The 27,479-nt window shown below is 39.3% G+C and overlaps 1 protein-coding gene and 1 long non-coding RNA gene across 3 annotated transcripts in view; both read left to right on the forward strand.

The window, feature by feature from the left end:
- Window positions 1-27,479, forward strand: part of ANK3 (ankyrin 3, node of Ranvier (ankyrin G)) — a 362,370-nt gene that overhangs the window by 1,138 nt on the left and 333,753 nt on the right. The gene's annotated exons all lie outside the window — the stretch shown is intronic.
- On the forward strand, window positions 13,066-18,721 carry LOC108502758. 2 transcript variants are annotated; one of them, XR_001876597.1, is made up of 4 exons: window positions 13,068-13,155; window positions 14,576-14,623; window positions 16,721-16,864; window positions 18,331-18,721. It is a non-coding gene; the product is annotated as an uncharacterized LOC108502758 (long non-coding RNA). The 2 variants fall into 2 exon arrangements; XR_001876598.1 differs by lacking the exon at window positions 14,576-14,623 and having other exon boundaries at window positions 13,066-13,155.

Below are 27,479 nucleotides of genomic sequence, written 5' to 3' on the forward strand. Positions count from 1 at the left end.
TTTTTTTTTTTTTTTTTTTTTTTTTTTTTTTTTTTTTTTTTTTTTTTTTTTTGGGCTATATGCCCAGAATTCCTGAAACTAAAACTGAAAACTCTTAAGATTAAAGCTATAATTAATCAAGGCTGAAATAAGCTTTATCCTTTGTTCTTTTTTTTTTTTTTTTGGTGAAGTTGGTATTTTTCGAATCATGAAATTTTTCTGCTTTTAACACTGGTTTTGCTACTACTTGAAACACTTAACTGGACAGAGAAGATGGAATATTATCTCTCTCACTGTAGATTGTTGTTTCTCATATTTCTCCCTCAAACCTGTCCAGTGTTCATGCTTTGAAATGGAATGTAAATTAACACCCCAGGAGGACTGATCAGCTAGAAATAAATCACTGCTCTGGCAGTCAGGCCCTCTAAGTTCTGGCCCAGCAACCTGCTGTTCCCCCTGCCAAGCACTTCTTCATTTCATGAGCCCTGTGTTTGAAGGAGAGCTCCTAGAACACGAAGGCTGCACCTTGCTGTGGTGTCAGTGCTCTAGGCATTTTTGCCTTTCTTTCAACAGTCATCTCAAGGATAAAGGGAGACAATGGTACCTTGTGTGTCCACAAAGTGGGCAGCTTGCAGACTTATTCGCTGAAAGGTTTGGAACCTACCTGGGTTGGAATTGTTGAGTTCTTAAGGAAGGTGATTTTCTAAATCTCCAAGTTGTGCATGTTACATCTTAGGCTTGGAGTAACCTTAGAACTAGTGGGGAGGCTCAAATTTGTCCTCTCTGGACTCTGATCCTTCAGTCAAGAGTAGAGAATTTCCCATTGCTTTGGGAAGAGTGTTGGGTCAAGCTCTAAACTTTCAGAGTGTGTTTTTCTGTGGTGGTGTGTAAGATGCTCAGCTTGTGACATACTGTTAACGTTCAGTGTTTTTAGTGAGTTCCTTACAAAAATCTCTTCTGCCACCATAAATCTCGCTCTGATTTCTGTAGGAATTTACTAATGCTCGTTGCTTGATTCTGTTACAGTTGATACTGTGCTATTGCACGCTTTTGCTCTCTTGCCAGAGGAGGATGTTGGGGATTTTTATTACTGAAAAACTATCACCTCTTTCAGCTTTTCAAGATACTAACTTATTGGCTATGTGCTTGGTTTTGGAGATAATGATATCTGTTATAATGGAGTAATTTGCAAATTCATGTGAATAACTGTGTGTGGCTAATTGATTTCCTTTCTTAAAAAAAAAATTCTGTTTACAATTTTTCCTAAGATAACTTCCAAACTTTGCAGAAGGAGTCAAAATTGTTAATGATGTGAGAGCGAAAATAACTTAATCAAGGTTTTTTATATTCCTATACTACTTTGCTGTTGATTATTAGGATGGCTGTTTGCTCTTTATTTCACTTCAGTGTTTTCTAAAATGTTTTGTTCACAAGTTTTTGTCTTTTAAAAAGTGACAGGAAGAGTAGAATGCACTTTCTTGTTTTAGTTCTTTAGTTGTGACAGGTCTTGGCCTCAACACTATGAGTACTATTAAAGTCAATGCCTAGAAGTTAATTATGCTTGTAGGTCACTGACAGTGCTGTGTTTTGTTCTGGAGTGTTTATATTTGGTCAGTTTAAGGTACTGAAAATATGGGGATTGTCTATGTCTTGTAAGAGATCTGACTTTGAATTTCAGAAATGAGAGACTTTTATACTTCTTGACACTTAAATTAAAACTGGAGTGTTTATGGGAAGAGAGAGGAGACTGGTCTTGTTGTGCAGGGAAGAAAAAAGCCCCCAAACTGTGTTCAAATATGAAAGCCATGTTGTTATCACATAACAAAAATAATTTACTGTCAAAGTAGAAAACTTATTTTGCTGAATAAGCTTTTAAGTGTGATCTGTAAGATCACAAGTCCAATCACAGCTGCTCTGAAAAACAATAATAAAAGTAAATTTTCTTCACTCATTGAAAACTTTGGGGAAAATGGCAGTTCTGCAGTTAAAAACTCCTAACAACCCCCCTCCCCAGTCCTCTGCCTGTGTAACAGGCAGATCACACTCAGATCACACTATCTGAGTCTCAGTTCTAGCCAGTTGTTCAGTATGAGCAAATTCCTGCCCCTGCTGTTTGTTCTAATTTTATCCTATATTTTTATCAACTTAACTTTTGCCTTTTTTTTTTTTTTCCCTTCCCCTCCAAGTCCTTGGAGTTCTCTTCTTACTCTCAAAATTGAGTGCTCTTGACATCATGTAAAAACTGTTGAGGTACTAACCCAGTGGTTGATTACCCATTAAAAGTTACTTTGGCCCCTCTATGTTGTCTGGAGTGTATTTCCCATATATATTAGGTTTTGTGATAAGCTGTTGACAATGGGACTTGTGATCCTGCTGGCATGGCTCTTGGAATGACAAAATAAGACCTGGCATGTTGCATTAATTGTGAGAAAAGCATGGGTTTACAATCTTTAATCAGGCAAAGTTTCATTAGCTCCTTGAGGGAGTTTGACAATGACTTGGCCCAAAGAAGCTTTTCTTATTTATTTTTTTTTTTAAACAGCTGGGAGCACTTGTTAGCTTTTAATAGAGAAGCAGAGTGATGTAGAACTGGGGGCATGAGGGTAATATTTTGTACTTCTGTGGGTTTTATGCTTGAGTTCTGACATGGGTAGCATTAAATAGCTGTTTACAATGCTGATGTGTCTAAGACAAATCCTTTGAAATAGTTTTAAACATACTTTCTCTTTTATGTGATAAAGCTAGTTTGGATTCCATTCCTTTCTTTGCTGAAAAACTTGGGAAATTGGACATAAAGTGGGAAAGAAAATGTTGCTTTCTCTTTTTATTTTTTTTTTAATCTAGGGAGGAGAGGGAAAAAGAGTAACTCAGAACTGTTACTCTCATCTTTAGGAGTTAAGAAATGTCAAAACTCTGCTCCTCTCTTGATAACTTGCATGTACTGCCTGATGGTTGGTGCTGATAGCTCTTGCTCTCAGCTGTTCAATTACATCAGTGTGCACATAAAACACAGAGAAAATAATAGCAGCTTACACTGTGTGTTTCTGCTGCCCTTGCCACAGGATGCAGTCTGGCTGTGGAGACAGTGACAGGCTCTTAACTCCAAAGAGAAAGAAGAGGACAGCAAAGAAAAGTGCTTCAATAAAATATTTAGTAGTGTGATTGTGAAATTCCGAGACGCCTTGCTCTGCTTGTGCCAGTCATTGCCTCATTGTTCGTGTGGTGGTTGTGTACTTTTAGAGTCTTGCCCAGTTTTAGTAGGTTCTTGAGCAAAACCTGTTCTGTTTAGTCTTGGAGTAGTGGCTGCTCTTCCATCTACACTGCCCTGGAATATCCTACAAAAATGAGTCTAGCATTAGCTACTTCATTATATTGTAATTTCTTCAATTAAATCAGTTTTAAACTTCAGTTCCCACTGACTTGTTGAAGAGCAAAAGGTACCTTATTTCCTTTAGTTGCTTCTGAAAATTCAGCAAGTTATTCTCCTCCAAGGGCATACTGAGGTTGGTGCCCTTCAGGAGAGAAGCTGTTCAGACTTTCCATATAATATCTGAAGTATGCATCATGACTTTATCAGTAGGTGCTATTGATTCTATCTGATCACGACTTAGAAAATGTTATGAGCTAATGAAAGGAGTCCTGCATAGCTGCAGTGTGAGGGTTTCCTTTTGCCCTGTGTGCAAGTGCTAAAGCAAGACCTGGCTGAGTTCCTGCACTGGCCTGCTGTTAGTACCTTAAACAGGTTGTGATGACAGCTCCTTTTAGTAGGAGAGACTTAAGTAGCATTCTGCAATGACAGGAGTTGATAGCATATGAAAATCATATGAGAACTGGTTTCTTTACCAGAGTCTTCATGGAGACTTGATTTAAGGTTTTGTAACCACTGTGATACAGTATCTGTTTTGGAAAATACTTTTAAAGCAATATCAATGAAGGTATTTTTCAGATGACATGCTGGTGTAAGCTAGTTTTATGATCTTTGCATGCTGTTGTTACTTGTACTATATTGTGTGTGTGTTTCAAAGAAAGGAAAATGGATTTTCTAGCACCCATGACAATTAGTTTCCTCTGTGAAAAAGCAGAAATCAGCAAGGTTATCAATGACCACACTCTGGCCTAACAACCAGCAGAATAGAGCACAGAATATTCTGAGTTGGAGGGGAGAAGTTTTTCTGCTATTATTTTTGTGGAGTCAGAATTTCTGCCTGTTCATATATGATGGTGATGATGTAGGTGGTGAGGAATTACTTAACACTAGGAAGATGTTCAAGCAGCTGTCTCTATTTTTCTTCTGAATTTGAAATTCAGAAGTCTGAATTCCTCTGTGGTGGGAAACCTCCATTTTCATAGAAACGGTATTCAAATGACTCCAACTTGGTTTTGCCTCAGCTTACTAATCTGTGGTTTTTTTGTTGCATGTGTCTTATCTTAAAAGATTATCTGCTTTTCTGTTTTGGTGTGTGTACGTGAGAGGGATTTTATTTAATTTCTCTTTTCCACCCTGTAATTTCAGACTTTTTTTCTCTCACTCTAATGGTTTAGTGGAGCCTTGGGCAACAGAGCAGTTTCTGTTTCCTCAAAACACCTGTTCAGCTTTAGGTCAAAGAAAATTCATCCTGAATTTGCTGCACTTACTGTGCAAAGAATTCCCAGTCACACCACAGAACAGATCTGATAATGCTGAAAAATTATAATTAGTTTTAAGCTTTTCTCACTGAGATAATTTGGTCTGTATGTGAACCCACAGTGGTTTTGAAAGCACTAAAAGTCAGGCTTTTGTAATGGAAAAGCAACACTCTGCCTGGGGGAGAGGTCGGCAGCAGAATCATAGAATCAGCTGGGTTGGAAAGGACCTCTGAGATCATCAAGTCCAACCCTTGATCCACCACCACTGCGGTTACCAGACCATGGCACTAAGTGCCACATCCAGTCTCATCTTAAAAACCTCCAGGGATGGAGAATCCACCACCTCCCTGGGCAGCTGCTGCAGGTATTGCTTACTGAGGGCAGTTAATTTGAGTCCTTAGATTTTCCTTGTTTCTTAACAACTTTCCCCTTATTTGGGAGCTTTCTGTTTCAGCAGTGGAAGAATCCCAAAAAATGGATTACTTCTGTAGTGCAGGACTGACCCTTTTGTTGGAGGTGTTTTAGGGATTGATGTGTAGTGTTTGTTGAGGCAGTTGGGTGAGGAGGTAAAGAATGAGTTGTGCATGGGAAGGGGGATGTATGCAAGGTCAAGTGATGTGATGTGCTCTTTAAATTTTATCTTTGTGGTATAATAGAAGACTAGAAACTTAACAGAAAAGGTGAGTCAGCTGGTCCTCTGTTCTGACAACCAATGCTGCATTCAGGGAGAGAAAAAAGGCTTCTAAAGGTGAGTCATCCATTTATAGGTATAAGTATTCCACAGTATTAAAAAGTAACAGTAGTAGTAATCATGGGATGGGTGTTAATGAACTTGGCCAAACCAGAAAGAACTGTAGTGACTTTACAATAACCTTTCAAGGAAAAAGCGATAGGAATGAATAAATTTAGTAACTTTTTCAAAACTTATAAATAATTCATTGGTTATCCTCCAGTGACCTCAGTGCTCTTCTGAAAAGGCAAAAAAATTATTGTCAACTGTAAAAACAAGGAACTCAGTATGAGTTTTGTATTTTAGTTAAAAAGATAAACTACATGGTATGTATAATTTTGGTGAGTTTGGTTTTCACTTGTTTTTGTAGGTATCTTAGGCCAATTCTAATTGACTATCACCAGAGATTAGAGTTAAGGCACAGTAATGGTGTTATTGCCCCATATCTCTACTCATACGACTCCTTTGTGTAATATCTGAGGTACATAAACTGGTACATGTATCACCCAGAACTGTGGAGCAAGTTGTCTTTAAGGTGTGGTAAGGTAAAGGAAGTCAAAGATGGAAGATACTCTTAACAGCCTCTTACAACACTTCACCTGAGAACATTACATGCACCCAGACTTGCCCTCTTGAAGCTGTGGAAAATTTTAGGCATAATAGCTACTAAGAGGTTGTGTTTGAATTTCATTGGGCTTTAAATTAGTAAAAGTAGTGACTTCTTGTGCCACTGTGCAGGTGAACAATCCATAAGTGTGATTCAATGTTTTAAATCTCCGATGGCAGAACCATTTTCCTTTTGTATTCCTCTCTACATCTTGGTTCTGCTTGCTCCTCTTCACAGAATGCTGCAGGGAGAGCATGTATGCATGTGTCTGAGAAGGTAAATAATTTCACAGGTCATGGCTCTGCAAATGCATGAGGCAGCCTTGCTCTGGGATAGGAGCCTCTGCTTGAAACTAGTTAGAGTGAATAAGGAAAAGGCCAGAACTTCCTAAATGGTGTCTACCTCTTAAACATTTGCCATGCAGAGCAGCAGCAATCAGTGCAGGGGCTCAGCTTTTGTAATTGGCAGCATATGGAGCTCACAAGGCTCCACCTGAGGCTTAGGTTTAGTGCTTGCATCCCCAACTGGGAACTCAACCTGGACCTTCAATGTCTCCTTCCAATGCCTTAGTTCCAAATACCCAAACAGAGCAGAAAACTTTCACTTCCATGTTTTTGTTTGTTTTCTTTGTTTTTTGTTTTGTCACTTTTTTTTTTCCCTCTGTCCCTCCCTTGGTGCATCAAATCTGTTGTGCTCTGGTGATCCTCGCAATCCCTTGCTAAAGAAACCTGTTTATTGTCTTCCCTCCTCCTATCACTCTGTGAAGGCTTTTAATTCAGTAAGGTACTCTTGTTCTTGAAGTTTTTGCTTTATCCTTTTATTGATACAGGTTGAACTTTTTCCAGCCTTTAGTCATTTTGGTGTGGCTCACAGCATGGTTCTGGGAAGTGTTTTGTTGCTATAGCAGGAGAGAGATGGGCTGTAGGAATGTTGTGGCAGGGAGCAGTAAGAGAGCAGGGCAAGTGCTTTGCTACCTGGTTTCACTGCTGCAGAAGGTGTTATGTAAATAGATTGGGATTTGCCTCTGATTTCTGTGATATAATGTTTCATAAATAAGCACTGTGGTGTTTAAAACCCAGGTGTCAGAGGTAGCAAGCCAAACGTTAAGAAACTGTGACAACTGAAGAGTAGTATACTTTTCCAGCCATCCTCGTGTAGAAGCTAATCCTGCATTCTAGGGAAATTCAAAAGAAACAGCATCTTTCTGGAAGGGTATGAAAAAACAGTGATGTGTTTACCTGCATCTGAGTTAGTGATTGGAAGAGCCTGGGACTAGCAATAAAAAGGTCAGTAAGTCCTAAATGAGGCTGTTTTATCAAGTCCCCTGAAAAAAGCAATAGTTTCAATATGAAGATGGGATATACAGTCTACTGTTCTAATTGAACCATAAATCAAACAAGTCCAAAAAAAAAAAGGGGGGGGGAGAAGAATGCAGATGCATCAGTCTGTGTCAGCTCAGCATACTTTCTGTGTGTGGCCTGTGTTTCTTTTCGTGGACTCCATCCCTGCAAAGTCGCTTTGTGATCTTAGTCTGCTGTGGGTCAAAAGGGGAAGATTGTTAACATTCCTCCTGCCCCTCTCCATCACCATCAGCAGCTCTGTGGATATCAGTCCTTTGGGCTCCTGTGGGAGGGGACAGCGGAATTTTGTGCTGCTTGTAACTGCACTTCCAAATATTTCTGTCCCTCATCTGGACAATAACCCAGCTCCCATTTTGGAGGATTATTATGAACTGTGATTTATTAATTGCATTGCTGGCATATTAGTATTTTTGTATTTTATTTACATTCATGTGCCCATCAGGAATTCTATGGTAGAACTAAAGAAACAATTTTTCTTCAAGAACCCATAATTCTAGATAGTGTTCTACGTAGTTGCCTTTTAAAAGCTGTCTTGTCCCTGACTGGCACTTTTAATACTGTTGCTTATGTGGCTCTTTCTCCCCACTTTAATGATCGTGCTGGATTTGCTTTCATACTGGTGTAGTTTCACTGTGACAGCTTTGGTTTTACAGGATAGAAACAACCATGTCTTTTGGCCAAATTTAAACTGCTTTCCCAGCGAACTGTTCTTTGTGCTGGAAAAGAATTATACTGGATTGTTATAAGCAGTTTAGAACGGCTTGTTACAGGATACAAGTATGTAACAACTTGCCTCTGAAGTGATTAAGGGCTTTTCATTTTATGTTGCATTTGTTCCAATCCCCGTAATTCTAATGAAATGCATGTATCTTTCTTGCAGTCTCTTTCTCTTGTCTTTAATGTGTCCATCTTCCTAAAGAACTTGTCAAAGAATGTGGTGTCGTTGAACAATATTCCCTTGATCAAACAGGAACAAAAGAAAATATAATATTCAGTAGTGATCTATAGCTTAAAAAGGGAATGTAAAAAGATCATTAACCTCAAACTGAGCTCAGATATATTCCCTGTTGGGAGGGAATATACAAAATATGGTTATTACAAAGGTTTGATACTGGGGAGAAAAAAGCTTAGAACCCATTTTACGTATTCAGTATAGATAATCTTTACCTAAGAGGAATATGTGTAAAAAGGTACACGTAAAGCTTGTGCATTTTATGGTTAATGTTTCTTTTATGCCCTGCTTTCCCTGTAGTTAATAAACACAGTAATATTGTAATGGATGGTGCTAAAATGTGATAATTTTGTTTAGTCAGCAACATGGTATGTTTAACTGGATTGTGACATTTAAGCAACAAAAAAGGAATACCATTCAGATTGCTCCATGGAAGGAGAAGTAATTGTCTTGGACACCTGTAATTTCATCATCTCCTTATTTTTTTGCCAATTCACTGCAGATGATTTTGGCAGTTTAGCACAATAAGCATGTTAAGCCTTCTGCATGAAGGACACTGGTATCTGAAAAAAAATTCTATACTACTGTAAATAACCCACTCAACTGTTTTGTGCTTTATTATATAAACCCCCTTAGTTCTTGTCTGTGCTAGTTGTTACTAATGGAAGTTTAGCACATCCAGCTGTACCAGTCACTCCAAGTCCTTGCTAGGCTTTTTGTCAGTTAAAATTACATACAGTAGTTTTCAGCAGAACTCCAAACTTTAAGCACCTTGGAAAGCACTGATTATAAGCTGTGTGTTTTTAAGTAAAATGTACAAACAAATTTGACCCTCCTGGAAATGTATTCACACATTATAATGAGTTGCATGTAGCAGATACTGTTAAAATAATGATAGTGTGACACCTAAGAAATAGTAATAAATGTTACTATGACTGTGAGAAAAGATGAAAAGAAAATGTGTGACTGCTGCTCTATGTCACTTCATTGGCTGAAACAAAACAATGCAATCCTGCTGTGATTGTATGATTCTAATGTGGAATATTAATTTAGGTGATATAATGACCAGGGAAAGTAGAGATAGAAGTATCAAAGGTTGAAATAATTATTACTTTTTTTAAGGCCGTGCCTATTTTTCAAGATCTGATTGGAGAAAAGATTGAAATGTAGGAGAACTTTACAGAGCTGATGGAACTTCTAGAGTTAAAATAATTAGAAGAACAAGTGATTTATATAGACATACACATTAAGTTAATATTCTACATTTGCATAATAATAACTGGGAAGGAAGATGTCACCAAAACATGAAATGTGGGGAGCAGATAACTAGTCAGTATAAGTGGCCAGACTGCCAGGGCAGTAACACTGGTAGGAAGTCTTAGCACCCAAATTATTTCTACCACAATGATGTCGGCTCCTGAAATTTAGGCTCCAGCTGCTCATTTCTGTCCTGCTGACTTGTGGTTTTGGCAACCACCTTGCAAGAGTTTCAACCTGGAATACTGGGGAGTGTAGATGAAGGAAGGAGGGGGGCTGCCACGAGGCATGGCCTGTGGAAGATGAGAGGCTTGGCAGAAAATGAATTAATCTGAGTCTTTCCTGTCCATCAGTGGTACCTCCAGCAGTTCTGAGTATGTCCTCTGCTAGCACTTCTGTCAGGGCCCAGGTGCTCAGCTGCTGGTGTTGTCAAGGTCCATCCCATACAAATACTGTTGCATGGAATCTTTATTGCTCTGTTTTGCTTGTGATGCAGGTGTTGCTGTTCCTTCTGTGAGTGCCTTTGGCTGTGACTGCAATTCATCTGGAACAGAAAACCAGTTGTTGAGAAATAGTCTTTTATTTAGTGAGCCATGCCAAACAAAGCTGGAGCACAGAACCCTGCTGACAGTGATAGAAATTTTAGAGGTGATTATGGGTGTGGGAGTGGGTCTCTTGGTAACTGATACTACAGTAACCTTTTCTACTTCAACATCAATTTATTGTTCTTTTTCATAGTGATTAGGTAGATAATGGTACAAGCTTGCACTGCTTGATGTTGTTCTCCTCTGTGTAAAAACACATTTGAAAACTAATTTTGTGAGGTTCAAATGTCTGTTCATAAAAAGCCTGGAGGAGAAAGGCTATCCAAGAACTTATTTTACTAGGAATTCCCCAATTTCTAGTGAAATGCAATACTTGTGTCCTAGTGCAGTAAGCTGCAGTCTTACTTTCCCAAGCCCACTGAATTGCCTTCCAAGGAAAAAACCCAAACTGTACCAGTGAAAACCAATGTTTCCTTTTTCTTCTGCGATATTGATCCTCTTCCCCATTAGTGTTATAGAGAACTCCTGACTCCTACCATCAGTGAGCTCTGTGCTTTCTGAAACTGCTGTGTGCTCTGAAGTCTTGCTCTGAGTGCTAAACCAAAGAGGACTATCCACAGCATTGATACTGGATTTTGCCCAAATCCTAAAATTTTTCTTAAAAATCTGTGTTGAAAAAACATTTTCTGCTCTTTGCGAGTTGCAGTAATGCTGTCAATCCCTCATCTGAAATTTATTTCTTCGTGTCTGTTCTTAACTGTGACTATCTCTTGGCACTTGTCAACAAAAATGTCTGTCTCTGCATTTTTTGGTATTTAATATTGTGTCCTGGTTAACCAACGAGGCAACCCAACCTGACACGAGGAGATAGAATTTATGATGGAGAAATGCACAGCACATCTCTTGGCACAGTTAGTGCATGGGGCCAGGTGAGCAAAAGTGGAGGCTGAATTTTTATTGCCAGACACTGAACAGTGCCCCTAGGACTTGTGGTTCCTCCAAAAACCTCCTCTGTACACAGGTGTCTTGCACTTCCCTGGAGGAAAGTGCTGTTTTATTTGGGTTTGTCACTGGAGCTGCCCCCGTGGCAGCCACTGGGTTTGTGATCCATCCTCTGTCAAGGGTGGGTGGGTGTCTGTCACTCTTGTCACACTGTTCTGCTCTGCTCTCCTGGCAGATGCTCCCACCTGCCCTGTGGCTGATAGGTCTGGGTCAGAAAGCTTGTTGAATGCTGGTAGGGCCTTTGTCCATCTGAACTAGTGATCTCTTTGAAGCACTGGCTGGACTTTCGTGATGCTCTGATCATGGTAAACATAAAAGCTCTTCCATTTTGAAGACTGTATTCTTTCCTGGTTTTAGTAACTCTTCCAGTGAATGATTAATTTACCTTATACCAGGTATCAGGGTCTGTACTGTTTCAGCTGTGCTGCTAAACAGGTCTTTGTATGCTGATACACGGTAGTTTGGGAGGAAAAACTCATTGGAATATCCAATGAAAGCAGATGCTTTTATTAAAGATGGGAAGGCCACTAGACTGCACACCTGCTAGTTGTAAAAAATGAGTTTAATTTGAAAATGGACCCAGAGATTTGTTTCATTTCACTACTCGTTAAATCAGTTACGAGCAAAGAAATTAGGTAGCAATACATTGCTTAATGTTTTTTGTGTATATCTTAATGTGGTATAAGGAGTTTTTAATCTGTATTCAAACTCATAGGTTGCTATTAATTATAAAATATTGTAGTTTATTTTTAAATAACAATTACTGTAAACAACAATAAATCTAAATAACAATTGATAAATAAATAATGGGCTGCAGTAATTTTTCTCTTTTTAACTTTCCCTATCCCCTGCCACAGCTTGGAGGGGGGAAAAAAACCCTGTGTGAAAAGTGATCTTGTTTTGATGCTAGTTAGCTATAAAACTCCATTTATCTGCTTTCATTTTTTTGACATGGCTAACTTGTAATAAATGAGCTTTGTGCTCTTCAATTGAGACTCAGTGATGTGTATATTCTTGTTTCATAATCATGTCTAAATGATTAGCCAAGCAGAAAATTGCATGCTCAGTACAAAAAATAAATTGAAGAGGGTAACATTGTTATATTATTCTTCTCTTAATTGTAGTACAACACTTTGAAATTGAAGAAACGTGTGTTTCATGACATATTTTAGTACTAGTAGAAAGTTCTCTAATTTGCATTTGTATACAAATAGCTTTTTCCTCCCGTGCTTATTTAAGTGAACAAGTAAAAATAAATCTTTACATTTAGAACATTTATAATGTCTGGGGACTTCTACTCAGTTCCTGGTTTGGAAATCTTTTAAATGTATAAACTTCAAATGTCCTGGGTATTCTCGCCCTTCTTACTGCTTATCTCCTCACACGCCAACACTTACTGGTGAGTATCAGATTTAAACAAATGCTTTTGGCATGTTTTGTGTTTTCCCAGTCCTTTCAGGATCCTTTAGAACCTTTATAGTTTAGGTAGGAATTAGAAACTATCCAGGACGGCACTAATTTTCTGAGATTTTCTACTGGTCTTAGGACATGCTGAGCATCAGTTATGTTCTAAACAAATGACTTCAGAGTGCTTTAGAGCACAAATTACCCAGCCTGAAGACAATGATGTTTATGGTTGCAAAGAGCCCGTGTTCATCCTCTAGTGTTCACTCTGTTACAATTACAGGGCGGTCTGGGCTGCTTGTTTTTCAGAACACTGGATGTTTGGGTCACATATTCTTGTACTGATTCCTCAGAAGGATTTTGAAGATTATTGTGGTTAGTGCAGGCCTTATTCTTAGTGCTAAGCTCATCACTCTGCCTGGCCTGATAGCTGAGAGTGAGCTCAGGTGGTGTCTGTGCACTGTGCATTCCTCTGATCAGGGGTTGTCTTAACACGTGGCATTTAGGAAGAGATCAGTTTTGAACTGACTTAACAGCTGGTGTCCTGTGCTGTCATAGAGGTACCAACACTTCTCAAAGCCAAGGTGTTCCCAGGGACAGCCTGTGGGTCTCTGCATTCAGCTGATTTCTGTAACTGAGGGCCTGTCATCTCTAGCAATGTCTCTTTACGTGCCTACAGAGAGCTTTGACTGGTGTGTGGCTGCTCATGCCAAACTGGTTAGGGCTGGGAAGAGCCCTCCACAGGCATGGGAGGGTGTAGGGAAGGAAATGGAGTGCTGAAGGAATTGCACCTGTTAAATGGTCAGGCAAGAGCATGGTTAGAAACAGAGCTGAAGACTGGGAAACTGCAAAGTTGGTATCATAAAACAGGGTGCAGGGGAAGCAAGCAGGGTTTGGCTCATGTGAGGAAGGTGGAGAACTAGAGCAGGCAGGGAAAAGGTCAGACTTGTGAGCACAAGTGTAGCTGAAGACAGTCTCTCATGTTAGGTCCTGCTCATGTGCTGGGCCTTGGTCTCCTGACATGTGTTTGACCATGGCCACATTGTCCAGATGGCATCTGGTCACCCTCACCCTTCACTGGATCTTTAGGGACTTGTCACAGTCTTTTGAGCCCTTTAAAGACATTATGCTATTTTTATGTGTGACTTGATCTCTTAACATTTATGACATAATGGGATTTTCTTCTGTTTGTCATAAGTTTAAAACAGTAGCTGACATGTGTGTGAGATGAGACTTAATTTAATGATCTTTTGCTGTAGATCTATTCATTGTGATATGTTGTTGTTGAAACAAGATGTTTAGATTACTTTTTAATTTTTGATCACGTGCAATAGTGGCAATAGCAATGCTTTGCCCCCAAGCAAGCATCTTGCAATGTAAGGCAGTTCTAAATGCCACTGCCTATGAAAATGTGATGCAGAGTATTTTTCTTTTTTTTTTTTTTTTTACACATTCTTTCTTGCCCTACAAAACTTAAAATGCAGCTGGTTGAGTTTTGGGATGTGTTGTCAGCCACGATGGACCATTTCAGAATTAGCAGATGGGCTTTGTTTTTGATTGAGAAAGGTTGGGGGTTTAAGGGAGGGAACAGAATATTTTTTTTTTTAGTCCTCAAAAACTTGCATTTTTAAAAATGGTGTGACCCTGGAGAACTGTCAGTGCAGCACATGTACATAAGCCAGATACACATATGATTATTAGCTTCAGAACTAGCTGCTATCCTGAAGCAATGAGAAGGGGAAAGGAAGCATCACATTTGACTAAACAATCTATTTCCTGGTGCTAATGAAAACTCAGGTCAAAGTCAGAAATAGATGGAAAATTGAGAACAGGAGGAAAATAAGTTTTGCTTCCCATTTTTTCCCAATGAGTGATAAATGTTTTGCTTCTGAAAGCCATATTGGTGTACATAATCACCGACTGCAATGTGTTGGAAAGTGCCAAACCATCAGAACTGTTGTGAAGTTGATGCTTAGAGTGTATCACATGGAAGATGCAGTGAAGTCGTTGCAAAGCTGAACACTGTGGATTGTTTTGGTTTCATATCTTTTCTCCAACCAGACCTGAGTATGTTTGTTCCTCTTTCATCCTTCCCTCCCTATGCCCATCCAGCTGTTGTAGGTGTAAAGGAACCCTGGAGTTTCCCCATCAAAGAACGAGGTGCTGTTTTCAGAGAGCTGTTCTACATCATTTAACCTAACACTCAGATTTATTTGAAATGTGAAACTCAAGGAGTTTCTGCTGTGATAAGGAGAATGTGGAAAGTAAGGTGGGAGATTTTACCTGCACATTGTGATAGTTTTCCACTCCCTGGACAGAGCATTCTGAGAGATGCCTTCAAAGAAACTGGTGTCAGATATAGCCCTGGTTTTTGTGTGTTTGGGAAGCCTATTGCAAACCCTAAAGAATTTAAACTTCCACATGGCAAGAACAGACCTGCTTTGCTCATTATGTTTAACTCGTGTCTGAAACAAATGTAAATGGGTCTGACAGTGGTGGGGTGCTTTCACTGCCCCATAAGTGACAAACACAGTGGATGTGATGCAGCTGAGGAACCTTCTAGGTAACTGCAACCCAAAAGAAGTAGGAAAATCCCAGAGCTGAGGGTAGGGAGGGGGGCTTGCATCTTTCTTTCTCCCTTTATCTCAACAGTCAGTTTGAATTCAGGCAGCCCAAAGTGAACCAGCAGAGAAAAAAAAATTCTGCTGTGTACTGAGAGCCAGACTGAGACAGGGCATGTAGGGTAGAACTTGGGAATAAGGTCCTGTGATGGGAGTTCTCTCCATTCTCTTTGCCCTGGGGTTCTGGACATCCCTGGACACAACTAAGCCAAAGTGTGCATTTAAGTGTGCAAACACGCACTGATCCAAACTGTTACTGAGTTGTAAATGGCCATTCAGATTCAATTTTAGGAATCCTAAATTGTTCTACGTGGTCAGGTATTGAATGACTTTTATTGAAGGTGGGCTTTCTTCTAGGAAGAAAGCAGGTTTTACCTCTTTTCACAAACTGACCTTCTGTGTGCACACCTAAATAATTTGATTTTTTTTTTCTGAGACTTCTTGCCCTTCACACTATTTTTATAGAATATCCAAAACTGTTTCCTTTGTTCAAAATGAGTGGCTTTATTCTATGCCACCAGGATAGGAGAAACAAAATAAAAGGGTTGCTTGTCTCTTCTTAACACTTTGGTAGTGTTACCAAAAAGAACAACACCAATCATGTTGGTTTTGGCAAATCTCAAGCATTTTCTTGGTGAATAAATAGATAAGGAAGAACTCTGGAAAGAGCATCTGAAGAAATTTACTGTAGGAAATAGAGTATGACTGTTTGAATTAGCGATAAAAACTCGGATCATTCACTGTGGGATGCCAGCTTAAAGAAAAGAAAAAACTAAAAACATCTTGATCTTCTTGCCAGAGAAGAAGGTGTAATCCCTAAGTTTTGACATAAGCAGTTATACTCAATTTGTACTTTATAACTTGACGGGAGAGGCGAAATGTGGCCTTTTGTCTTTCGAACAGCTGTAGGTATTTCTTAACTTGTTTTGGTTTTCTTTTGTGAAAGGAGTTGTCCCCACCCTGAGAATAAAATGAAACCAGAAACTGGCTTGCTCCAGAGGCCACAGAAGCTAAAAAGTGTGAAATACTTGCTGTTTATCAGTGAGAGAAGGTCCTTTAATTCGGAAATGGGAAGTATTTTGATAAAAAACTGCAAAGATGACAACAGCTATTTTATCTCAAATTTAAGACTTTGGATTTAAGATGTTTGACTGTGGATTTTGCCCAATTAGGTCTGGTCTGTTTTTCTTCACGTTTAATGTAATTACAGGTAGTGCCATGAGTTCCTTCCAAGAGCTGCACAAAAAGGCACAAATGAGTACTAGATGTGCTTTTGCCAAGTCAGACTTCCAAGAATCAGCTTTTAGAGAAGAAAAAGATGATTCATATTGCATTTCTATACTTGCCAACTATTCCCACCTCACCATTATTTTATTTGGGTTAATCTGATCCCTTTAAATCACAGTATTTTGGGGCTCACTCTTTTGAGAAAGTGAACAAGCCAGAGCACCGTGTAGAGAGGGATTGAGAAGCAAATTCTTTGAGGGTCTGTTGATAATGTTCATAAAATGTAGGCTGAACTAATGTCTCGCAGAGCTGTGAGGTCCCTGAGGGTGTGGGATAGAATAAGTTGATTCAGGATCTATGTGAACAATTCTGTGCACTGAAGACTAAGGAGCTGTATTTTTCTTTTCAGTTCTATTTGCAGGTTAATTTCTTCTGGAGAGTCTAGCTATATTTTTATATGTAAACTCAATGAACATGGTTTCTTGCCTGTAAGAAGTCAAATGTGGGACTTCATTCGCAGAGCCACAAGCATTTTGTGACACTGAGTCTTCAGGTAAAAACAAAAAATTATGGGATAAATTCCCTCACAGAGCTGTTGCTTTTTTTAACTTGTTTTTGTGATCCAAGTCTACTACTTTGCTTCCTTGAATAGCTGTTTAGAGTCTGGAGTGGATGTTTAATTTTACACTGAAATTAATGGATTCTGGATGACTTTCCACCCTTCCACTGCAGTGTCCTTCTGTACAAACATCTGTTTATTCCCTGACAAGAAGAGCAGAGTATAAGAATTTCTACCCAATTAATACCAATATCATGCTGTTTTTCTTGCCTTTGACTGTATTTCAGTAAAGTTTCTAAGAATATCTGTGCTTTCTGCTGGACAGTAGCACCTGATGAATTGTTCTCTAGAGCAGGGATGTATTCCTTCACTAGGGCCAGATATCAGTGGCAGTGTTGTGACTGTGAGTCCAAGTCTTCCTGAAAGATTCAGTGCCAGATGTAGAAAACTGAATTGAAGTCTTAAAGCTGAAGCTGAAACACAAATCTTGTGTCAAGTTCACTTAATAAATAATAGGTCTGTTAATCAGTTATCCTAACGCAGTTTGGTTCAACTAGGTGTTGTAGGTGTGAAAATTCTCTATTTTTGTTACAAATCTCTCCATTGGAGAACTTACCCTTTTTTCCCCCCAAAGCATTCATGAGGTATGCAGGTTGAACAGCTCCAGCACTAGGAAGTTGCAAGTTCCTTTTATTGGTTTTTTTTGCTGCTCTCAGTTTTGTTGGTCATTGAGGATGCATAAGAACTGTTTTATGTGAGCACTATGTGAAGTTGTTGAATCCCAGTGTCAACATTCAGCTAAATCACTGTTGAGCCTTGCAATTGTTTCTTTTGGGGAGGAATTGCGGGTGGGAGGTAAAAAGTTCAGGGTAATTATTTCTCTACTGCATTGAAAACAAGCTTTGTACCTATTGTATGCACTTGCCTCTGAAGTATAAACAGTTTATGCTGTTGAAATGTTTTGGGAGAGCAGTGAAGGTATTGGAGGAAGGGTGTGATTTGTAGCTATTTAAAACTTCTGCAAATACTCAAAGGAGAACTTATTTCATTTTCACTTACATATAATTGATTTAGCATCAATTCTGGAGCTAAACCAATGTACTGGTTGGTTGGTCTAATGTATGGCATCTGATATGCAAAGTACCTTTACTTGCCTGGTGCCCCACAAGAGGCTGAAGCTGTGCGGGTCTGAAGAGCTTTTGTGGCAGCACAGCTCTTGTGTGAGGAGATCCATGGGGGAAAGCTGTGAGCCTCCCTGGTAGCTGCTTCCATTCCCGTTGCCTGTGTATCCAGCTGGTTTCCTGTTTCCCAGAGCCGCCTCCAGCTCATCTGACCGCTGTCATCGGCTCGGCTGGGGAGGCAGCAGACGCAGCCAGAGGAGCCTGTGAAAGCTGTAGGAGAGAGAGGAGCACACAGAGCTGAGTTACTACGACTTGCTGTCCTATTTCTCATTTTCACAGCCTCTGCTGGCTGGTGAGAACTCTTGTAGGAGCTGACCAGGAGCAAGAAGTGAGATGGAAGTTCTGAGCAGAGCCAAGGATGGGAAGAAGTCTGAATCCTAAAACTGCCCATGGTGGCTCTGCTAGCAGAATGTGATCATCTGGGGATAGCTAGTTGAGAAGACAAAGATCCCAGTCAAATAATTTATATGCTTTCATCTGCCAAGTGTGTTACTGTATGACCTATTAAATATATAACTCTGCAATGAGCTGACAGAATGTTTTTGGCGAGAGAATGTACTTTTCACTGGGTTTTCCTGCACAGTAATCCTTTCTGTCAACCTCTCTCTACTGACACTCAAGACATTTTGAACTTCTTGGCTGCTTTCGATTAAATTTGACAGAGCAGAAAGAGTTCAAAACTAGTTTTCCGCAGGCTTCATGAAAATAGGTGCGCAGACAAATTTACATTCCCTGTTTATCCATTGTAGTGTGAGCTTAGCTATATTACTACACAGCAAAGAATCTAAGACAGGGTAAGTTCCAGTGCTTACAAAATGACCTGCTTAATTGTGTCACATGCCCATAAAACAGCTTTGCCACCAACCTTTGTTAAAGTTTACCAAAAATAAAGTTGAGAGCCGGCTCAGAGACTCTGTTCTAAGGTGTGGAACAAATTTAAGAACCAAAGAGGGTTTTTTTTGTTTCCTTTATGTTACTAGGACTATGTACCCAGTGAGAATACATTTATCCATCCTTAGAAAAATATGGTCAGGCACTCCTAAAAGGTTCTAAAATAGAGATCATGGGATCTTCATGGTCCCACCTGTGGAATTCTCTTCCTGTAGCTCTGCCACTGTAGGACCTAAGCTGGTCCTGGCCATGGTCTGGGAATCGGTGGGCAAAGTGAAGCTGTGATTAGTAACTGCAGGTACCAGTTCTGGGGTTCAAACAGAGTGGCCTCAGGTTCCTTCAGAAGGCAGGTTTGGAGGCACAGCAGGACCATGTGGACAGAGCGACTGGCACAGGGCTTCAGCTGTTGGGAACACAAAGTCTCCAAGGCTATAATCCTTGGAATGAAACAATTGTGCAGAGTGCCAGGAGGAGGGACAGGCATTTTCCATTTTAACTCTGGGTGGGAGACCAGTTGTCAGTCTTCTACCTGTCAAAGAACAGAACTGGATTTTTGTTATGAAAGAAATTGGACTGACATGAGGCTTTGCATATTTATTACAAGAAGATATTTTGTTAAACCGTGGTTAATTATTAGTGAGCTGGGAAGCCTGTCCAGTGTGAGGTTTCCTTTAAGCATGCCACAGGCTGTTGTGAAAACTAATTTGAAGGACCTGCAGGTTTTCACATAATTTTTGGTTGTATCCATGTCAGGCTCTTTGTCTGAAGAGTCACATTATGAATTCAAAGTAATACAATCCTCTGCCACAACATGGGATCCAAGCACATAATTTTCTGCAAAGTGACTTGTCTTTTTTTTTAGGTAAAAAAAAAAAAATCTTACGAGGAAAACTTCATCTCTCCCGTTTGAGAAAGTAATAATTGGTGTATGTTATCCCTGAATATGGATTATATATATAAAATATGTAAAAGCAGTGTATCTGTGGAACATCTGAGAACAGTGATAAAATCATTGAACAGTAGTAAAGATGAATGCATTTCATGCCAAGTGGGTAAGCTTGGAAGCATCCTACTAATTAACTGAGATACAGATGTGCTTAGAACTGAGCTTTTAGAAAATAAACAGCATGTATTTTCACTGCTCATAGAAGAATGGTGCAATTCAGAGATCAAGTTTAAAGCTATGCTTAAATGCATAGGAAGAACTGAAAGAAAAAAATGAGTGTTTTGTTTACTATTGTTTAAGACAAATGGCCATTAAATAAAAAGATTAATAGTTCAGCTGCAGCCCATTTTGTGGTCATTTGCCATAATAATACTAAACATGACACTTTGACTTCTGAAGGTATAAGAAGCATTAAAAAGGATGGCTTGATTTTTGATATTTAATGCCCTAGTACATGTGATATTTTGATTAGTGTGTTTGTGTGGCTGTTTGTCAAGGAGAAAGGTAAAAAATTAAGTAAAAAAGTGTTCAGTAACCAAAGATGTTTTCATAAAATACAAACATTTGTTGTTTTCTGTATACAGTCTGAGAAAGGACAAGAGTTCCTTCTTGCCTTTTAGGTTTACATTTTTGTTGTAACTTACAAACAACTTGGTCAGAGTTTCTGCCTCTGGCAGTTTCAGTTCTACTAATTTATTCAGTCTCCCATCTGTTTGGTTTTTACAAACTTAAATGATCAATTTGCATAAGGCCAGTCCATGCTAGATCTACCTGGTAGATCAAGGTGATGCCAAAATTTACTTGACTCTTAAATCTATTTTCTTTAAATTTGGATTAAGAAGCTTCATTTAAATGCTGTATGACAAATGATCATTAAGGCCCTGAAGTTTTATACATGTTAACATCAGTATTGTTAAACATGCTTTTTGTATTTTTGCCTTATTTTATTTCCTTATCACTGGTCAAGAAGCCCTCTAGAAGTTTTTTTCTAGTTCATTGACTGTATCCATAACTTGAGTTTCAGTACTCTGTAGCCTTACTTGCTAGAATCCATCTTCATTGGAATTACCTTTGCAACCACTGGGGAAAAGCTATGTCATGTGTAAAGAGAAAGGGTGGCTACTTTTGATTTTTTAACTTTTATTTACAATTTCTGTGAGTTCAGTCATTAAAAAAACAATTGAATAATATGCTGGTGCTGAGTGTACATGGTAGAATGTCTGCTTTCACTCAAGTCAGAACCTGAGCTCCCTGGGCAAAAGCACAGGGAGAAGGGTACATTTGCATTATTTGTTCTTAAAATAAATGTGGTTTTGAAGCTGATATGCAAAGAGCATGCAAAGCATTCAGAAAAGAATGGGGAAGAAAAATGCTTTCCTTTTACAGTAAGTCATGAATAAGTGATGTATTAAAACTACAGCATCGGATCAAAACACTGGTCTTAAGAACTGTGCCTCTGCACAGGCAAGAACACAAAAGGATGGTTGTAAACAATGACCTACTTCTTAACATGTGTATTCATATATCATTTTAAGTAGCATTTAAAAAATATTCTGGTCAATGACTTAATACATGTAATATGAAAATAAATTAAGGAAGGATGATTCTTCTATGCCACCTTGTAGTAAAATCTGAACTGACAGATTTTTAGATTGCATTTTCTGCTTTGTGCGTTACTTTTTATAAGCAGTAAATTAATAAGTTATTTTATGAACTTGTATCACATGTGTGAAACCTGATCTATAGACTTAGGGATATGTTTAGAGCTTAATGATAGTTTAGGTCCCAAACATAACTCATTTTATAGACATGGTTTTTGTTGTTCAAACATGCTGAGGAATTTGATTGAAGAATTGACTGTGTGTGAATATCTGGTGATGGTTTTTCCTCTGGTGCTACGGTAAAATAATAGATCTATCAGAGGGAAAATGCTGCTGTGTTTAAAACAGGTTTATTCCCTACATGAGTTTTGGTTATCTCCAGGTGCCTTTCACCTAAATCATCTGAGTCTGAATTCTGCAAAGCATGTGCTTGTATCCAGTGGTCAAACATCAGTGCATCCCTCATGCTTAGCTGGGGCACAGCTTTAGCTTCCTCTTTTGAACGTGGTTCTCTTTGGTTTTATAGGGTGGATGGGGAGTTGCTACTTTAAAAAGGCTTGTTGAGTGCTCGGGGAAGGCAGGAGTAACACTGGAGGAAGGTGAAGGGGGGGACCTCTCCCTTTGGATGGCAATTCTGCATGGAACTGCATCTCTCTTCCAGTTTCCCAAAACTCCAAGAGTCAATGATCCTTCAGTGTCTTGACTATTAGCCTGGAGGTTGAGTTGTTCTGCAATGCTATTGCAAAACAGAAGTTTGTTGGTTTAGTATGAGAAGACCTTTAGAATTGTGAAATAAAGACCCAAAGATCACTTCTCGTAATGGTCAAGACTGAATTTAATCCTGATTGTGTACAGTATATGTCAATGGATATAGCCAAAAACATATTCCTGTCTTGTAAGGGCTATGAATTACATCAGTGATGATGATATTCAGAGAACCTTATTTTGTTAGAAGTAGTATTTAACTCATTTTGAAATTATTTTCTGAATACTTACAAGCATATGCTTGTATGTCATCACTACAGATTATATCACAGTTCTCCTCTGCAGGAAATTTGTCATGTGGTGATTGACATATATTTTTACCAGAGAGAAAGACATTAGTAAATGCACAGAAACTTCATAAAAGTTTGTGGTTTGGTTTTTTTTCCTAGAACAGAAGGTTTCTTATTAGATATTCCAGGATCCTGCCCATTGAGAAAATATAAAAGAAATATTTAACTCAATTACTTAATGAAAAGCTTGGGGTGTCTAATAATTGTTACTAGCAGCAGTACAAATGTCAGTAGTAGGAAATGGTGACCATCCTGCTAGGGTTATGTTTGCACCCTTTCAACTCTGATTGCACAGAACCAATAGCAAGTACATTGTTCTCTGCAGTAACATGATGTTTGTTTAGTGAACCACGGGCCATTAAGGCAGACTGTATTGTGTTTAGACTTCATAATACAGATAGGTAGGTACTTTAAAGGTCACTACACCAGTTTGTGGTGTTCTCTACTGAATGGGGTTTGTAGTTTAAAAAACCTTTGAGAGAATAATTGTTGCAGTGCTTTATCTTATACCACGTGACTTCAGGAAATGAGAAGGGTCTTGGAGAATAGCAGCCAGCAGGAACACTTTTGCAGTAGTAGGGATTTGGAATTGATCCGGAGGTGTTAATATTCATCAACTGTCCTTGTGTTTTTAGACATTCAGCTCTGTTTCACAGTCTGGTATGTGCTGCACAACCACAGCAGCAAAACTTACTGCATAATGACCCCAGGTGTTATATTTTCATCCTTCACTGAAAGCAGTCACTTAGTCCTCCTTAGGTGATCTGACTAAATTAGTAAATTTACTTGTTTAATTCATTCTCCATTGGTAATTTACCATTGCATTAATGGGGGGAAGATGGGAGAGGAGAAACAACAAAGATAATCAGAGAAAGAGTGTTTAGTTTGTAGTCTTTTAATGGTGTAGTTAAAACCTGTTGACTTTGGTCTTTCATGCCATTTTCAGTTAGAAGGCATATTTTCTCAAAACCATGGAAAGGTCCATGAGTAGCCTTGTAAAACTTCTGAAGATGGCCAAGAGCTTAGCTGGCTGGATGGGCAGAGTCCATATCAGAACCAGAGAAAATCCAGCAGCATTTGGATGTCATAGCTCCTGTGCTGTATGTATGACTTTCCCCTCCAGCAGGAATATGTGTAAAGCTCCGTCTTCTACGAAGCCATATGAATGTATTTTCTATAAAGTCATATGAATGTTTGTTTTGTCTGTTAAGTTCAGGCAACAGCAGACTTGCAGTGTGTGTGTTGGTTCATCTTTCTGCAAATGTGCAGTAAGGCTTGATGCAAACCAAAATTGCAGGATTTGCAGTACATGTGGAAAGCTTTCTTAGTCCATGCTCTAGGCCTGATGCTTTCTGAAAAGCACAAGGCTTTTCAGAGGACATGTAGTTGGGCTGCTCTTAGAGCTTTGAGCTTACTGTGCATGGCTAGAAAGTGTGCTGCCCTGAACTGCCAGTGTGGGACAGCAGGATATGCATACTGCAGTTGTGTTCAGGATTTTTTACTCTTAAATTATCTTATAATAATGCCTGGATAAAGGGAATTATTTCCTTTTTTCGTATATAACTCCTTTTCTGCAAAGATCAGAACTTTCTTTTATTACATGAGTAACTCTCTCCCTTACTTGCCAGAAACCAAACTCAATTCCATGTTTCATTCCTTCATAACACTTTGACCTCTGTATCTGCCTGTTGTTGGTATCAGGGTGTCCTGTTACCATCATTGCTGCTCAACTGCTTCCTCTAAGTTACGCTCCATGTACTCAGACAATTTTTGGGAGCTGAGGAAGGAAGCTACTTTAATTTCCTGTATATTTGCTAGATGCAATCACCCATTCTATCATTTTTCCCAGCAATCACTGCATGGTATTATTTTGCCACATTTCATTGATTCAGGTCAAGCAGAATGACTACAAAGATGTATATCTGTTTCCAGACAAATACTGGAATATAGCCTGGACGCCATGTCCCAGTTATTAGTTGTACTTATTTTCTTTATTTCAAGTGTTCTGGCATTATTTTTTCCTGTAAGAAGCTTAGCTTTCTGTGAATAGCTTAATGCTTTTGAAAGATCAGAGAAAAAAACGTGCACGACTCACCACTTTTGCCAGTATTTGGTGGATCTTAAGAAAAAAAAAAAACTAGCAGAAGGATAAATTTTAATTTGGTCACTCCTGTTTACAGGTCCTCACTTCACTGTTTCTCCCTCTGCCTGTGACTGTATTTTACAACTTGTTCATCCAGCCTTTGTAGCTACAAACTCATTCCATTTTTAATCATGTTAAAGAAATCCACCTCTGTGCCTCCCTGCAAGGCTCTGAATTCTAGCTGCCGGTGCCTGCTGCCCACACCCCTCCCTGATGTCTGCACCAAAGTGTTGTAAATGACATTGCTCTCACACTGTCATGGGACAGTTGTAATTTTGTTAAATATCACTCCTATTATGGGATGTTGCACAGCAAACTTCTCTCTCTGTGTGATGGTAATGCCAGACGTTCACCTCAAAACAAATGCCCTGGAGCCGAGTGACATATACTAAGGAAAAGCAAAAGAAACTAGAGTCCTGGAGTTACTAGTAGGTGGGTGGTGTTAGTAATTCCAGTGGCAGTATTTTAGCAGTGGTAATTTCGAGATATAAAAAGAAAAGGTCTCATATAAACCTGCGTAAGCTTTGGCTTTATAATGTGTTAGGAACAGAGGAAACTGCAAGGTTTTTATTGTATGAAGTGTCTTTGTCCTTTTCTCCCACCTGTATAGGGCAATTTAATAAAAGATAACACCTCTGTTTTTTCCTGAAGCTTATAACTTCATAATGGCTCTGAAGCTGGTATCACTGGGAAGTGAATGAAAAGCGTAGGGGAAAGATTAATTCATTCACAGAATAAGTGAAAACGGTGGGAACAGAACTGAACAATAAGCCATTGTCATTGCCACATTTAGGTAGAGTTTTTGTCCTCCCAAAATCCTGAGTAATCCTAAAGAGACCTGTTGTAAATAGGTGCCGGGGTGAGGAGGCAGAGCCCTTTAACTCTGCCGCGTGTTTTCAGTAGACCTGTAGTTAATTGGAAGCAGGTTCTTGCCCACAGTCGGACAATTTGGGAGCCCAGCCCCGCCTGCAGGTGCAGGGCCGCCAGTAGCAGAGCGAGTGGCCACCAGATGGCACCGGGGCCCCACGGTTGTGGCCACCCGAGCGTGCCAAAATCCCCCGTGTGCTCTTGGAGTTGCCAGGATCATGTGCCCTGGCTGTGTTTTTCCACTTCGGACACTTGCATGTTTAGATGCATATCTTGTTTAAACAATCCTATTTGAAGTGTTGTACCAAGCAGTTCAGAGGGGGCACGCTTTTGTTCCTTGAAGTTACTGAGTAACATTAGGCTATTATACAGTCAGGAAATTCCCTTTGGGTTGTGACGGATTTTGTGTTTTGGTTTGGGTTTGTTTCTCCTTTTTTTTTTTTTTTTTTTTTTTTGTGGGGGTGTTTGTTTTTTGATCCTGCTCAAAAATGTTATGCTTTTCATACTGGCTGTTGTTTTACAGAACATCTTGTCAAAAAAAGTGATGAAATTCCTGCTCTGCTTTAAAGCGTTTCTTCTGAGGGCTATTTCCATGTATAATCTGGAAGCGCTTCGCTGAACAGGGTAACTCTATGCTCAGAAAGGTTGTAACTTAATGTTATCTCCTATGCTTTTCTTGGCATGCATTTAAACAAGGACACTTGGAAGTTAATGCCTTTTATCTTAAATGCCTCACTAATAGACCTTTAATGTCCTAATGGATGGATAGGTGTTGAGTGAAACACTGGAAAGAGCAAAGCACATCTGTCTCTGCCCAAACGGGTAGTTCCTTTCTTCCCCTCTTCCTTCTGAGAAGAAGTTTCAGTTTGTATGTGTTGCTCTTGCCTGACTGTCTTGGTGGAAGGTGGATACCCTGAGCTGCAACGAAGAAAGCATTTCTAAATGGTTCTTTCCTTTTTTTGCTGTACAGATTGTGCCTCAGTCGGGGCAGTAGGAGCTCTTTGTTCTGTCTGCACTGTGTTATGTATGGCTCCCCAGCTTGCCTTTCTCTGGTAATTGATCCTTCTTTTCACCATTTAATCAGTTTAGCAGGTTCAAGTGTCATCAGTCACGTTTATGACTGGTCCCTGAAGTAATACAGCTATTCAATATCTGTTGTGTGGGGGGCTGAGGGGGAAGTAAGAAGTTATCACAAGCTTAGTGTATTAACTGAGTAAAGGGATTTAAAAAAAACCCCAAACATGCAGAAAGGTGTTGATTTCCCCCTCCCCCCCATAAGGAAACACAAAATAAGTAGTAGCATGGGAAGAATGAAAAGGATTTAAGGCCCAAATAGCCTAAACCAACTGGGGTGGATCTGAATGTTTATTTCTTAGATGGGAGTCGTGGGACTTCACACAACTTCCAGGAGATGAGACCTTTTTAATTGTCACTATAATTATCTAAGTTATGGAGGGAGGAATTACTCAGGCACTCTCATTAAGGAACTGGTAAAAGATGAGGAAATCTGCTGGGCAGGGCAGTGACTGGATAAGGTTTGTTCTTGCTGGTTGGTCTTGCAGCTTTGTGTGCAGAGCTGTCTATCCTGCTAAACCTTCTTGGGATACAGAGTGCTTTCAAGACTAATGGTCTTCCTGGGTTAAGTAAAGAGGTTAGTTCTGGTTGTAGATTTTCCTGGGGTTTCTCTTCTGTTACTTTTGTGACCATGTGGTGCACTCTGTTTAAAATAAAAACAACAACAAACCAAACCAAAACCCATCCCACAAAAAAACCTCAGTTCTTTAATTCATTAGCAAATGACGTAATGTATTCTAGTGAACAAGTTTCCCTCCCCTTTTTTTTTCCCCCCTAATTACTTAATGGCTACTGCTGACTCCAGATGAAATAAATTCTGTAACTTTCTGTGTAGGAAATAATGTTGAACT

The sequence above is a fragment of the Lepidothrix coronata genome, unplaced genomic scaffold (assembly GCF_001604755.1).
Source record: "Lepidothrix coronata isolate B3197 unplaced genomic scaffold, Lepidothrix_coronata-1.0 Scaffold124, whole genome shotgun sequence".
Lineage (NCBI taxonomy): Eukaryota > Metazoa > Chordata > Aves > Passeriformes > Pipridae > Lepidothrix > Lepidothrix coronata.